The sequence below is a fragment of the Lissotriton helveticus genome, chromosome 8, assembly GCF_964261635.1.
Source record: "Lissotriton helveticus chromosome 8, aLisHel1.1, whole genome shotgun sequence".
Taxonomy (NCBI): Eukaryota; Metazoa; Chordata; class Amphibia; order Caudata; family Salamandridae; genus Lissotriton; species Lissotriton helveticus.
Window position 1 is genome coordinate 121,375,441 of NC_136069.1, and position 16,162 is coordinate 121,391,602.

The window sequence follows — 16,162 nt, forward strand, 5'->3', positions numbered from 1 at the left end:
CAAATCTTGAGGAAATGATGTGAGGCGATGGTCTATATTGAATTAACTAAAGTCTCTTGCTCGGAAGGTGAATTGGATTCCCTGATACTTTGAAGGGGATGGGACACTTATATGAACTGGTATCCCCTTGAGATCTCTCTAAACAAAGGGAATCACCTTCTAAATAATAATTATTTATGAATAAACTGTTACAAGTGACGTTAAGGAAGTCATCATGATTCAGTGCAATAAAACAAACCAGCTGCATAAGCTGTGAAGGTGCAAGGTTTAGTGAGCTACATGGTGGGAAGATGTACCCTAAACAGGTGAATCGTTACCTGGCAACAGAAAGGCATCAGGTTTGAGTGCAGTCTGACCACTTCCATGCGCCACACATTTCCCCGCTATGCGTGCAAATTCTACGTGTGCGCAATTCGGCCAGCCGTCCGACGCACACGCCCACTGTGACATCAGATGGCTGGGGGCCGTCCGATGCATGGAAGAGGCTAAGGTAATTTGGAAGAACATTCCACAATGTGGTGGCAGCCTCTGAGAATGATTTGTGCTGGGTCTGGGTGTTCTATCTCAGGGGCTTTCTGGTAAGGAACTATCCTTGCTTAAAAAACCTCACTTGCCACCATAGATTTCAAGCTGGTTTGTGAGATAAGACTGTGTGTTGAGATGTAGATCCTTGTGTCTCAGGCATTCCAGTTTGAACTTGGAACTTGCCTCAACAGGAAGCCAAAATAAAGAAGTGAAGATGGGGGTATGTGACCATATTTCTTTTTAAAAGAACACTTATTTTGTGGTGTCTTGGTAGGTGGATTTCAGTGGACTGAGTTTGGATTGTGGTACACCCACCAGAATACAAAACAAAAAGTCACATTTTTCCAATGGTCAAATAAAACACACTAGATCTGTAAGAAACACAAGCAAACCAGATATGATGAATACGTGATCTAAATTCAATCCAAAAGCATTAGTGAAGAGACAATAACTTAGTTTCCAGGTTGCTGAAATTTTAAACAAATGTAGTTTGATACACAGTTAAGAAGAAATATTATATAAATTAGTAAATGGCATTCAATGTGAAAAGAAATTCTTGTGATAAAAATAGTTTTATTAAAAACTAATTTAATTCATTCACAAAATTCACTTAGATTGATTCACAAAACATTATCAATTAAATTGATCTTCACATTATTTTGTTAAGAACAATATACTTGCAAACACATTAAAAACAATTTGTTGTTAAAAGAACTGTTGTCGCGGCGTTTCGGTGATAACAAATATTTCGTCACCTTCTTCAGGACAAGCAATGAATATTTTATCTAATGGGGTATTTCTGTGACTTCTCCAGATTGTCTCATTTTATGCCAGGATCTCAAACATATGGTAACTTAAATCACTATTCTCAAATTCGCAAGGCGCAAGTTTAGATTCTGTATAGTCTATATATTCCTTCGGAGACTCGTACAATCAAGATGGAAGTTCCTTTTAAATATTTCACAGTCACTTGGCTTTAAATGGGATGACAGAAATCAATTATTATCGGTTTACGATTATCTGGAAACCGAATCTGTTGATGGCCTTATCAATTTAAGTTTTACCTAATGGGCCATATATTCCTCTACGGGAAACCTTATGCATATAGTCACGGTCCACGTGTGATGAGACAAAACTAAGTTGTTTGATGAACTATTATTACGATGGAGCGACCGTTGGTGTAGCTATCCTGGAATCACTTGATACACTTGATACATTTGTTTCCAGGATAGCGATACGGATGGGAATAGATAGCCAACATTTATAATAAGTGTTTATTCTGATAGAAAAGAGGCAAACCTAGTCAGCACTGTCCTCTGGATTTCCATGCAGCGTTAAATTACTAACAGGATCAGATGTGTCAAATGCCGCTGTACGATCTAACAGGACCAGAAGATATGAAACTCCTCCATAAACATATGTACATCATCCAGAATTTTCAGCGTAGCTGTCTCCACACTATAAATCCTCCACGGAAACCGCAATGGCAATTAGATGTTCTCAGATATAAGTGTACGTTTAACCGATGAATAGACATTTCTATTCTTGCTAAGCCAGGGAGATTGGTTTTGTAGATTCGTATCAAGGTCAGGTTAGGATGTGATTAGACAACATTTTAGGGAGCTAGGCAAATCCCTTGGGAAGAAGAGATGATGATTAGTTCACACCATTTCTCATCAAATTTGGTGAAGTTCTCTTTGGTGATTATATCAAAGGATGCGCAGAAAGGACCTGATGTGTGGTTGGTGTTGTAAGCAGGTTAGGGAATTCTTGAAGTGAAGATTAAAAACCTACAGTTTTTGTAATAAATTGGCCCCTGGGCCAAAATTGTCATCTTGCTACAATGTGAAGTTATCTTATACAGTGACATTATGTTTTTGAGGGTTAATAACTAAGTAGTGCAGATTAGTGCTAGAAAGATACAAGGGATGATATAATTGAAGAAAATTGTAAACTAATATTTTCGACTAAGCAAGCAAAGGCTATAGCTTCAATGGCAGGTCCTATTTGGATTTTACTGGGGATGACTTTCAGTGATAGCTATAAAATCCACACCTTGTCCTGCTCCTACATTATGATCACACCTGTACAAGTTTATCCAGAACAGATTCACAATCATCTGAGAGGCATGTCTCTGTGAGGAACCATATGTTTAATTTATGAGATGAAAACAGTTCATCCATATGTAGTCTGTGCTTTGCTGTATTCTTTGCACTGCAGATAATGGCTTTGATGCTTTGATTAGCATAGTTCCATATGACGTGGGCAGGCCTCATTCTTTGCAAGAGAATAGCATGAAAAAGGGTTTGAGAGCCAATTTATGCACATTGTGTGAGATGATAGAGGAAAATAGTGAAATTAAATGTCTTGTGTGAGTAATTCATTAGTGTTATGCGACCTGGGATGCTCTCCATTAGTATACAAGAGCTGGTGGCACTTACTTGGTTATTAACTTTTCAATCTTGGATATTTATGGCGAGTGGGGTCATGCCTGTTTGTGACTGGTAGTGGTTCTTTACGGATGGGCTTGCCCTAGGCGATCCCCTGGCCAGTAATGCGCCACTGTACTGTTACAGTGAAATTGGCCTTAAAGGCAGATGTGCTTACATGTTACCTTGTGATTGTTACATGTGATTGCAAGGATTAACCCCTTGGCTGCGGGACGAGCTGAGCTCGTCATGACCACACCCGTTTTGGAACGTTCAGCACAGCGGGGAAATTATCCCCGCGTGTGAACGTTCCAACGGTCATGACGAGCTCAGCTCGTCACGAGTGCAGCTCAACAGTGCCTCTTGACGAGCTCAGCTCGTCATGAGCACGCAACGGGTTTAACTGCAAGTCATGCAAGATGGTGGTTGGGAGTGGCCCAATCAATAACCATACTGAGATGGGAGCTACTTACAAGTTCTTGACAGTGAAAGTGGATAATACTACAACCATAGGTTTGGAGGGACACATTACTGTTAATATGAACCATTCCACCGAGGGAGACTCACCAAGAGAAAAGGTGGATGATTGAAAGAACTGTCACATCTTAAATACTGGGAATATCTCTTTGTAGTGTTCATTTCAAGTAAAATTGATGAATGGAGATGTTGAGGTTGTTTTTGTTCCTGTATAAAGGGGGTGTGGTTCTTGAAAACTGGGTTAGATTGTTCATATGGGGAAGGGCCACAACAGATTTGCATATGGTTATCCGTCTCTGTGATGGCACAGACAAGCTAAAAAGCAATGGAGTGGAATGTTACTGAGATTAATTTTCAGTGGCAAAGAAGATTTGTTGCAAAGCATTTCCAGCCAAATCTTTTTAATTGTCGATGAAGTATAGGCCAGGAGTGGTAAGCTCGTGATCATCTGTACTTTCCCACATATTAAAGTGGTAATTCAATTTAAAATAAAATGACCTTAGCAAACAGTACAATAGCTACCGAATTCTCAGCAAATGCTGAAACTATCATTTGAATTGGAACTATAACAACTTGTATAGCACCAGTCCAACAAATTAATCAGTTGTAATGCTATAAATCCATTGTTGTACTTATTAAAAGCGAAGGGTTCAAAACAGTCAAAGTCAGTGTAGCGGAGGAGCCACACGCGCACACTGCACTGAGCCCTCGTCGCACCCCTCCCCCATCGCATCTGAGATCTCCCAGTGCTGAGATGAGATTCAGAGACATATGTAATCCCTTTTTATCTTTGTGTCTTATCTCCTCTTAGTTGTCTACTAACCTTTGTTCTGCCTGGGGGTCGATTGTACCGTCTTTGTAATTCCTCCACCTCCTCAGGGGATTTTCAGTTAAACACAATTTTAATAATGCTAATCTGGCAACCTGTGTTTTTTCTCACAGTCACAGTACCTACGTTTATAAATAGTTATCTTCTTGGATTGGCTCGGTGGGTGGCAATTGCTGAATACTTTTTACTTAGGCATGTGTAAGGTACATGCGCACTCACACACACACACACTGCGAATATATCATAAACACATACTAAGTGCATACATATATATGTGTGGGTGTTTTGTGTGTGTGTGTATATATATATATATATAGCTATATCTATCTATCTATATATAGATAGATAGATAGATAGATAGATAGATAGATAGATAGATAGATAGATAGATAGATAGATAGATAGATAGATAGATATAGCTATATATATATATATATATATTTATATATATATATATATATATATATATATATATATATATATATATATATATTATTTTTGAATACTTATGCCAGGAACGTTATAATAAATATGACTGAATAACACAGAGCAACTGTACTAATAACCATGCATTCACACATTTATTACTACAGTGCAAAGTTCAAATTGGAGCTTATTACCCCAGAACAGCAAAAGTGACATGAGAAAAATACTTTTTCTGACTCACAGAATGCACAAAACAGTTACTTTCCACATGAAAACAAGTTCCCTAATAGTCATAATCAGAGACGTTTTAAGGCATGGGCAGAGTGAGCTCTTGCCCAGGGCCCCAGCCTTTCAGGGGACCCCCTAATATAGCCAGTTATGTTCTTCAGAGCGTCTAGCCCTGATGATCTTGAATAATTCTTAAACAGATTGTTATAAATACCATTATTCCCTTAATTTACTGTGATGTGTGAGAGTCTATTACAGACATTTTGCTGAGAAATGTTGTGTTTATCTTTCATGCAACATCCATAAAAGAAAGTTTATTTTCAATCAAAGCAGGACCTCACGTACGAGAAATGGGAGGGTGTCACAGAAATTATTTGCAGTAATATTAGTGATCTGCTGCTGTGTTATAATATTCAAAAAACATCACTATTCCTGAATATTAGATTGTAAACACGTTTAACCCCTTTCCTGTGGCGCAAATTCTACCGCGGTGCATGGATTTAATTAGGGGGCGTAACCCCTTGCATGCTCAGGGTGGCCCCGGCCGTCCTATGTCACGCTGGGCGTGTGCTCTGGATGGCCGGGGGCCGTCCGAACTCTGCCCACTAATTAATTCTTCCTCACAGGCACGGAATTTGTGTCACGCTGCGGAAAACAACGGTGTTCGGATGGCACCCGGCCGTCCTGAGCACAAGCCCAGCGCAACGTAGGACAGCCGGGGCCGTCCTGAGCACACAAGGGGTTAAAATTTGGACACGTATGCCTGTGCACTGTCAGTGAGCTGGCAAAAGAGAGCATGAAAGAGCTGAAACTGGATCACAAATTCAAAACTGTTCCGAACAGGGGCCCCAAAATATGTTTGGTCCAGGGCCCCCAAAATCCTTAAGCTGCCATGGTCATAATATCTCTTGATTGTGATTGTATCTTGCTGCACGTCTAAATCCTTACTTCCCAGTATGGTTAAATACTTATGATGAAACTCCATATTATAAACCATATATGCAGATGTGTACAGTATAATGTGCTATTTATTACCTTTGTTGAGGGGGGGAAGTGGCACCTGCAAACACTCAACAATAGTAATCAGTTATTCAAAGCAACTGTACTGATAGACCCATGACCAAACATCCACATATTTATTACTACTGTACAGCAAAACTAGCATGAGAAAAACACCGTTTTTTGGTAAACAAACTGCGGGTACAACAGGAGGATCTTACCTAATTAACCATCTGCTGATGGGTTTTGATTAAATACCTTTTTCTAAAACAAAGAAAAATGTTCAAGAAAAAGATGACAGGCACAAATCAAATATTTAGATGCATAGATCATATTTTATCTTTTACCATTATTATTATTTTTTTTAAACATTTTATTAGCATTTTAATACACATTGAGTAGAGTAGTTCACATACATGACCGCATTCAGAGAGTAACCAACATATTGTAACATGCAGTAATTGCGTACATAATAAAGAGACATATAGATAGAGGTGTGCTAACCCCACCCCCATACAGTTAGGAAGCATCTTTGCCTCACATTGGGATTTTCTCATGGCATGTCCGTTTTCGGGATATCAGTCACTCACGCTCGAATCTGAGTCCTCGCGTGGATGGGTACATATGTTACTCCGAAAAAATGTCCATTTCCCCCACACTCGTGTCTATTTTCTGGGGCATTCCATATTTATTAACATTATTAAGAGAGGGTAGGGACTTCATGACTCACTTGAGGCGTTTAATCAATAATCCAGGTCCCCCCTCATCACGTTCAACAAATGTAAAAATTAAGATATTAAAATATTACACTTAGTGCATTTTCATATATCTGTGTGTGTTTATGTATATATGTGTGTGTGTGAGTCTATATACATATAGATACATTTATGTATCTTTATATACACACACACACACACACACATGTATATCCAAAACGTGCTAAATAAAGATTTTCACTGATCCTCCTTTGCTGCTTTCTAATCAGAACAGTCCTTCCTTTAAGAATTCTTCACTCTCCACATATTTGCTTTTATGTTTTTTTACTACATGCTTTAGGTTGCACTGTTCTCCACCTTTCCCACACTTCCTGGAAGATGACAATTGCTATTTTTAGCTCAACCTTCTTATAAATGAGCTCTGTATTGCACCTGGATACCCTCCTGGGTGATTAGCCGCGCTTTATAAATCCACTGATTGGTTGATTGATTTATAGTTCCCCAAAGAGTTCATGAAAATTGATACATTTTAGATCTAACCCTCTGCTTAAGGTGTAACTTTGCAGAGCCTTAAAGTGCAGGTACTCTCTATTTCAAAGTGCATGTTTGTTACTCGAAGGTGCCAGTTCTCTCCCATTAAAAGTATTGAACCCCCGCTGAGCAGTTCTTGTCATTTCCATTTCAAATTAATGATGTGAAAGTGCTTATTACCCTTCAGTCTCTGTCCATTTAACACACTGACTCTGTAAATGCTTTATTTAATCCTCCTTATCGTCTCCTCTTGACTTATTTCATCTACTTTATTCTTTAAGATCACTGATTATTTCACCTGAATCTCATCCTTTATATTGTTTGCGCTTTTCTCTTATTCTTTATTCGACTTTGTGATGTTTTAATAACACTTTATACAGTACTTCTGTGTAAAGTAGTCTGTCACCTTTGGAGACTGAATGTACTATACAAAACTAAATAAACAAAAATAAAATAAATCCTGGCAGAGCCCTTCCATGACCTCCTGGTTTTTGCATGCGTAGGGAGCAGACTTAAGCACTTGTCCTCTCAGATATGAGAGGGGACTGTCCAAATACGCATTACAGGTTTTTCTGTGGAAAATGCAGATTTCTTAGTTCCATGCAGATTTTGGACATTTTGAAAGCAGATTTACATTTTTTTAAATGAATTACTAGAAGATGGTCTGCCTGTGCCTGAATTTGCAGACAGAGGAAAGGGGGGGAGAAAACCCAGAAAGAAAGGAAAGAGTATTGTATGGGTCCAAGCGAGTGGAGCCGCAGTGGCAGCTATTCACTGAGACTAGCAACACTGCTGGCACGGGGTAAGGGATTCATTATTTTTAGGTCGCGCCTGAGCCAGTGCACATGTGCTGCTCTGGCGAGATGCTTCAGTGGAGTAGGGAATAGAAGCCCCACCCACTCGCCGCCCATATTTGACATTAGCTTGTGTCATTCCCCGTCCTAAATGCTGGCTTCTCATTCGTAAATTGGCTTGTTAGTATTTTCTTAGTACCGCCTCCTCTTCATTTTTCTCCTCCCATGGCAACTGGCCCCTTTACTTCGGTTGTTAGGTGATCTGTATTATTTAGACTGTGAGCACTATTTTATTGATCTAGTTTCTCCTACTACAGGCACAACGTGCTTTGGTACCTTCTTTACCACCCCACCCTCCCTCCCGTTGTCCGTGCCTTCTTTACCCCCTCGCCCTCCCTCCTGTTGTCGTGCCTTCTTTAACCCCCACCCTCCCTCCCATTGTCTGTGCCTTCTAATCCCGTACTCCTCGCCCTCCCTCCCTCCCGTTGTCCGTGGGTTTGCCTGCATAAAAGACTCTTTAGGGAATAACAAACACTTATCACTTAGTTGTATTTCCTCCAAGTTTAAAAGTGACTAGATATTAACCGCTGCATTCTCGTAACTGGTGGAATATTTCCATTTTCAACAGGCTAAGCATTCCATAGGAAGACCGTCTCATATGGGAAACGGAAACTGGCTCCTTCGGGATAATATAGGTCAACGGTTGGAACAGTAAATGTGGCAAGAAAAAGTCTTATGCTTTTCACCACTTCTGTATGTACAAACTCAGCCATTTGCTACAATCAATTTCTTTAAATTCACTCCACCGCCATCAAAGTCAAAGTGTTCCTCTTCCAATATGGCCGACTCCCACTATAATCCAGATGGTCTTCTATGATACTTGCTTTTGTAGTCCTACTTCTGTGGTACTGTCTATAATAGTGTTTTTGAACCTTTAGTGATTCCCGCCCAAGTTCCGTCACAAATGCCGCTTAGCCAGAGTTCTTACCACAGGGGGCATATAGTACGGTTGCCAAGGTTGAGCTTTCTGGTTAAATGATTTTTGTTTTGCAGATTTATTTTGCACGAACTCGACCCGAAGGTATTGGAGCGATTTACATATGCACCAGTTACATTACACAAGGACTCATTCATTAGGTCGAGCATGAGCCAGCGCTTATGCGCTGCTTTGGCGATCTGCTGTAGTGGAGTAGGGAATACAAGCCCCACCCACTCTCCACCATTGGCTTGTGTCATTGTCATTACTTGCCCTCCCTCCCTTTGTCCGGGCGTCCCCCTCCCTCCTGTTGTCCGTGATGCCTACCATTTGCAATAAGTCTTGCATTTACTCAATCTGAACTATTAGCCTTGTTAATGACAATGCCATTTATTTATGTTATGGTTTTTAAAACATAAATAAACCACATTTTCATTCACAATGCTAATAGCTTAAACTTGTGTAAACGCGAGACCTGTTGCATTGCAAATGCTTGTTACTAGCATTGCAGCTTAGCTGCAGAATGAGCTGAGCGGTAGGCACCAGGATAGTAAGTCCTTGTGGTGCATCTGCAGGGCTGTAAGTGGCCGGGTTCATTCGAGTCTCAGACACTGTAATAATTAAAACTGGCTACTGAGACTAGTCCCTTTCGGGCCCTGTATCATTCTCCCTAGTTTTACTTAAGAAAACCCCTGATCGATTTCTGAACAATGAATGCAAAAAATATTAAGGTAATTAATCCATGTCAACGATTTATTTCCTGTTTCTCTTTCACGTTTTACTTCACCTTCCATTCTCTTACAGGGTTAGCTATTCCAGAATATTGTTTTTTCCAATTTTTCTGTTTCTTTTTACTCTTGTATTTCACTTTACCTTAAACTTGTATCACTGACTAAGCCATTAGTCCGGGTTTTTGGTGTATGCCAAATTCGGTATTCGTCTGGATGCAATAACAGAAAAGTTACAGAGGCACCGAAATACAGGTTGGATGTCACACTATGGGAACCACAAATATGTTACTTAAGTGTTTAAGCCACATCCTGAATTGCCTCTTCTAGAGCCGCCCACCCTCCCTCCACTTTGCATCCCAGTGAAAGCCCTGGGCACCTGACCAGCTGAAGTAAATCACTCAGTGATCCTATGATCTATAGTTGAATGCAACAAGCATGTTTGCGCCCTGGGATGTATAAATATACCCAGCGGGGTTGGTGGAAAGGTGTGAGAAGGTGCAGACCCTGTAGCTGCTAGGACCCAGCATCAGGACACAGACGTCTGCTGAGGCTGGGGGAGGCACTGGCAAAGCTCGGGTGGGCGGTGGGGGCTGTCCGCCCCAGGCAGCATTATTTTGGGGGCGGCGGGCGGCGCTGCGCGCCACTGGTGGCCTGTGACCAGTCCAGGATTTTGTTAAGGACACTGACAGTGATGTAAGCGGTCACCCACCACCCCCCACACCCACACGTGCGACTGTCGCTGAGCAGCACTGCACACGTGTAGGTAAGTGCAAGCGCACATGCTTGCAAATGCTGCACCACTTAGCTTAGTGGTGGTGCAGCGCACCACGTACAGTGTATGTGGATCCCAGTGCCGTCAATCGTGTATCGCGCAAAAGTGCTTCCAATGACGGCCCTGGGCATTTTTTTGGGCCATCCCCTGCACTGTACTGTTAAATATGTACCAGTAATGCGCACCACCACACGCTCTCTTGAATGGAGTCTCTGCAGTGAAGGGTGATTTGCAGCAGACAGTCCAGCAAGATTAAGACCAGCAGCAGTCTAACTTAGGGGCCGATTAGTATGGCGGTGAATCCGCATCCTCCGTGCCGGCGGAAGCCACCACCGGCCTGGAGGATGCGGTGCCTGCCGCTTTGTGCATGTAAATGTAAGGCATGCATTTTTTAACCTTGCGGCGGGTGCTGCTTCAAGCAGCACCCGTCGCAAGGTTAAAGATACGGGATGTGACCGCCAGGGTGGCGGTCACATCCTAATTGCACCGGAGGGACCGCCGCAGCCCCTGCGGACGGTCCCGCCACCTCGGGGGTGGGGGATGGACGCCATCCTAATAGGCCCCTTAGTTTGAGACCAACTACCACCGCTTCGAGATCCCTTACTTGGCCGTGAGTCTTCTGACTTACTTGTGGACCGGATGTTTGTAAAGCATTCACGTGAATACGATTGGTGCCCCAATCAAAAGTAAGTGCTGTTTTGCCTAATTTATTGCAGTTTTCTCCTATTTAAAAACCCTCCCTCTCCCCCAAGAGCGGGCCATGTTTGCAGGTGCCACTTGTGGCTTATGGGTGCTGACCGAGGTGGCTTTTGCAGCTTGATTTATGGTAGGTACTGCTCTGCTTGTGTGTATTGGTGTTTTATTATAGGACAATGTGTTTATTGTGTGAGTAAGAAGGCGCACAATACTATGCAGAGCTTTTCTGGACCTGCAGATTTAGGTAGTGCGAGTATCACTGTGAAAAACCTATTTATTAATCTTCTGACAGGCCGACATCTAATTGATTTATTGCTTTTCAGTAGCAAGATCATGGCCTCTTTCAAGAGGCCACAAGCCTGCTACTGAAAAGTAACATGCCCTTTTGTGTGTTTGTTTGGTAATTTAATGCCTGCTAGTCAGGCCTGACATTACTGGTACATGATGGCTCGCCTCTCTAGGCTCTGTCACCTAATGGAAACAGTCGCCATTGTCACTGGCCCAGTGACAATGGAGATGACTTGTCTCGCGCGGGTTAATAAATGTGTTTCCAGTGCTTTGAAGGACAGCTGCCAGAAATTGCAATTTTCTGAATGTATGAAACCTGTCATGCAGTAGGTACTGGTTCTTCAGAGAAGTTTTTTCTCCTTATGAACTTTATGTTCATGAAATAATGGCACAGTGTTATCTTCAGGTGAATAGTTTACGATTGCTGTGCTTTTCCGAGTTTGTTGTGTTGCTAAGGAGCAGTGACTGTTACCTTGCTTTTCGGTTCCCCTAGTTTTGACTCTGCACTAATCTTCCTGTTCACCTTGTGTATTGTGCAGCAAACAAAAGACAAGAAGGCTAGCTGCTTGCAGAATGCTTATGGGTTCTTATTCCAACAATTCTGGCATTTTTTCTCGTAATATCAAATAGGTTAGATACAGTTAAGTACCTAGAAGAAGCACAAATGTGGAACTGCTAATGATCCAGAACTTGGCATGTAGACTATTCCTAAATTAAAAAAAAAATACAACCACGACACCCGGGCACTGATGCCCCGCCTTTATATTCTGAAGCAGTAAAACAACCAGTCCAGGTTTTGTGTTCCATACATGCAGCCTTATATTGTAGAGGCACTTCCTACTTATAAGAAACGGCCACACACTACCCATGAGACATCTGTTATCCAGAAATGCTGCCCGCTCCTACTAAAATAACTGCAGGTATCGGAAGCATTGATTAAAGCTCTGATAGTTATTGTCCTCCTCTTGTGAAATTAGCTAGAATTTGTTTATGAGTTCATCTTCTTTCAGTTCAGAAAACACTTTAAAAACATACCTTCTTAAAAGAACTGTGGCAATTTCTTGTCTGAACCCGACACCATCCTCGATCACATGGATTGGGCAACTCCATTGAATAGGAGGACCCTTCCAAGGTCAGAATGTTCGCAGGAAAACTGTAAGGAATCTACCAGTTAGATGGAATTCCTGGACTGAACAGAAAGAAATGACTAGATAGCTCCCATGAGTGTCTGAAACCCTGCCAATCCTCCCCCGCTGCTCGCTGTCCTATTTCGCCAGCACCACTCTCCCTTCTCGTCCCCCCAAGTACCTATCATGGGCGCCAATCTGAGGGATAGCCCCGGTTGCCAGAAGCTCTAGCTACGCCACTGGAGGGAGGAAGTGATATGTGTGAGGGTGCCGGACTCTTTGACATGAGATGAGAACTATGCAAGTTTAGCTGAAAATAGACCCAGTATATATTTGAATTAGCTTGCTTTTTAAACATGTAGACATACTCCAAGTAAATACATTGATGCAGTCTGATGTACTTATTGTCAGTTGTCTAATAAACATTAATATGACGTCTCACTGTAGTTTCCTTAGAATTGACCACTTTTTCCACAGAAACGTGAAAATATTTCTGCAGATTTACACATCATTTTCCTCAGATAAGGATTTTCTCCTGTACTCACAAGTGATTACAGAAATTAAGGAAGTGTTCCGTTCATATAAAGTGCTTTAGCACGCGGTATATAAATGCAGTAACAAAACACTATATACCAGACCATCTGAGGTCTATTGAAAGATATTTTTTCGTGGTGTAAGTGTGACTCACTGGGAAAAAAGTAGTGATGTACCCATGTGTACTTTATACGTGAATCACAAAGCATGGACCATGTCTAGGTGACGTTATTATATATATATAGTATCACAAGGGGACCCCAATTTTTGAACCAGGTGTATTAATAGTTGAAGAACAAACAGTGGTTCCTTACATGAACCACTGTTTTTTTCTTCAACTATGTGACGTTCTTGGCATTGGCCTAGACCTCAATGTGCTGTTAGTAAAGCCTTCTCGGCGCTTACTTTTCCGCAGGGTTGCAACGTTTCCAGCACAGAGCAAGGCCTGAGTCTTTCTGCGTTAAAATGTGTGTACAGTGGTCGTAATTCATGTCTGCCCTTAGAACAGAAGTAAATTAAGACAACCCCAGCTATACAATCTCCTATTTACCTCTACCTTCGAGTTAATGAAAGTAAGCTGAGACCTATACGAACTCGAGCTTGTTTTCAATGCTCAGAACAATGCTCAATGCTGCGATCCACCCGCACCCTTTTACTATATGCTGTTACTTTTATGCTTTTCTTTGTTATACAATGTGTTTTCACTCATTGTTTGTCACCTTGCTCTATATGTAAAGCGCTCTGATACCCTACCCTGGGTCTTGATTCGCGCTATAGAAAACTCTAAAACTCTAAAAATAAAAATAAATAAAATAAAAAATAAAAAGTAATTGGGAGCTTCAGGGCAGTTGTCAGGGAAATGCAATGCAAAGGATTACAGTCGTAAGTCTGTGGGTATTCACAAACATATTGAGGTGAATTTCTATGCTTATTGTCTGCGTATCTTGCGTACACCTATGTAGGGTGTGCGGGTAGAAGGAGCGCCATTAAATATAAAACTATTTACAAAGATGTAAAAGCGAATTCTGTACACATTTGCAAATACATTGACACGCTCAGTTTACACAGACCATAAAAAAATGCACATGTATAGTTGAAACACACTAACTGTGAAAATCCAGAATTGTGAATTACGCGTGTTCTATGTAATGGTTGTGGTTTACCTTTATGCACCAGTCCTCTGTGTAGTAGGCTGCACACCCCCGCCTCTGTCATCAAACCACCAAGACTCAGTGCAAAGCAATGTGCAATGCCACATAAGGCCCAGCTTGCAATGGCTATGATAGGCAATTTAGATGGAGATTTAAATAGGCCTGGAGAGAGACATATCTGCAATGTAAAAATCGTTGAGACATTAAACCCAAAAAGCATAAAACAGATTTTTCGTGTTCATATCTCATTGCCAGAATCTACTCAAGGCCCAGGCCCCTGCTTTCCTCACCACCGCCTTCGCGGTGCTTGGTAGTTTTTTCTACAGGCCTCATAAAGCGCTTTTTGACAAGACACAAATGTAATATTTCCCATGTTTCTGCTTTGCACATTATACCATTCCGAAAGCAAGTTTGTGCTCACTCACGCGGCTGACACGTCCCCTCACCTGCTCACCGGCCTCTTTTCTCACTGCACAAAGTTAAATGGTGCTGTCATATTTCCTTTCTGCTGGTTGTAAAATGCAGTCAGATCACCCTCTGAACATGTCAGCTTTCACATCTGTTAATAGGAAAAAATCCGCTGCAATTTCCGTAAGCGCTTCACACACAAAGGCTCTATTTCACCCTCAGGGCCAGAAAATCAAAATATTCATTAGACTCAGACGGTAGGTATAATCCTTTCAGACACTGACTCTGCCTCTTTCTCGGGGCCAAGATCGGCGGGGTTAATGAGACACATTTGGGAGCCTTGGAAAATCGACACCAACAATATTGTGGTACAAAGATATGGAGGACAGAAAATTGAGGGACAAAATATCTCAAGGAAAGGGAACATAGGGACGTACACATTTACTATTCCTATTTCCATGTGTATGTACCCTGAAAATATATGTACTGCGTAGGGTACTGTAAATACCTACATATAGGATAAACATGCAAATGCAGGGTCTGTGGAGCTGATTGATACCTTTGGCAATTATATAAAAGTAGCTCAAAGACAATACTCACCGTGGACAAGAAACACAACTTAGGTTTTCAGCTGTGATCCGACAGGAACACGGAAGGTAGTAACAGCAAGGGTTTAGCTAGGAGGTGGCAAAGAGGAGTACTTTACAGGAAAGAAGGGAAAACAAAGGGTAGACTTGGCAGAAAGAAGGTAACAACAACACATGGAAACCAGAAGCTAAGATAGCGGGAACAAAAAGGTAGAACACTAAAAACTGGGACAAGGGAAAAGGAAGCTCAGGAATCAAGGAACAAGGATAGCAAAACAAGGGCTAGCAAATGTTCAGGAAATAAAGGGTCTGTCTAACAGGAACACTGCTACAATGACCAACGCTGGAGTGAGGAAACTGGGGTGCAAAAGAGCTCAGTGTTATCCCATACCTCAGGTGAGAACAGGCTAGCACCTGTCAGCCACAGGTGTGCTAAATTCCTCTAGCCATCCTGGGCCTGCAATGGTGGAGATGAAGCAGTGAGCAGGGAATTCTAGGTCATCAAGTATTTTTAGCGTGAGCAAACTGGCTTCCACAAAACCTGGCATGGATCGCAGCTGGAGTGAAATTTAAGAATAAAGTCCAAATGGCTGGAAGTCAGTACATATGTACAGGGGAAGGTCTGGAATCTTATTAGAACACTGGAAAACCTACAGTTAGGCCCCCCTTGTGGGGTGCATGAGAGAGCAAGGAACAAATTGTGACAGCAACAGGAGTTCAGCAACTTGACCCTTGCTGAGCAGCTCAATTTGCTGGTTGTCAGCAGGAGTCATGAGTCATTAGGTCTTCCTTCCCCATCAGTCAGGCAGAATCTTACTTCTTAATGTTCTTCCTATTTCCAGCATTCTGTCTACTGACCAGTTATTGGAGTTCCTCATTCAAGATGGTTCTATCCTTCTTCCCTTTGAAAGAGCCTGGTGTTCTCTTTCAGACACAAT

General features: G+C 41.7%; 1 protein-coding gene across 1 annotated transcript in view; it reads left to right on the forward strand.

Moving 5' to 3' along the window:
- Positions 1 to 16,162, forward strand: part of IGSF11 (immunoglobulin superfamily member 11) — a 640,837-nt gene that overhangs the window by 135,371 nt on the left and 489,304 nt on the right. The gene's annotated exons all lie outside the window — the stretch shown is intronic.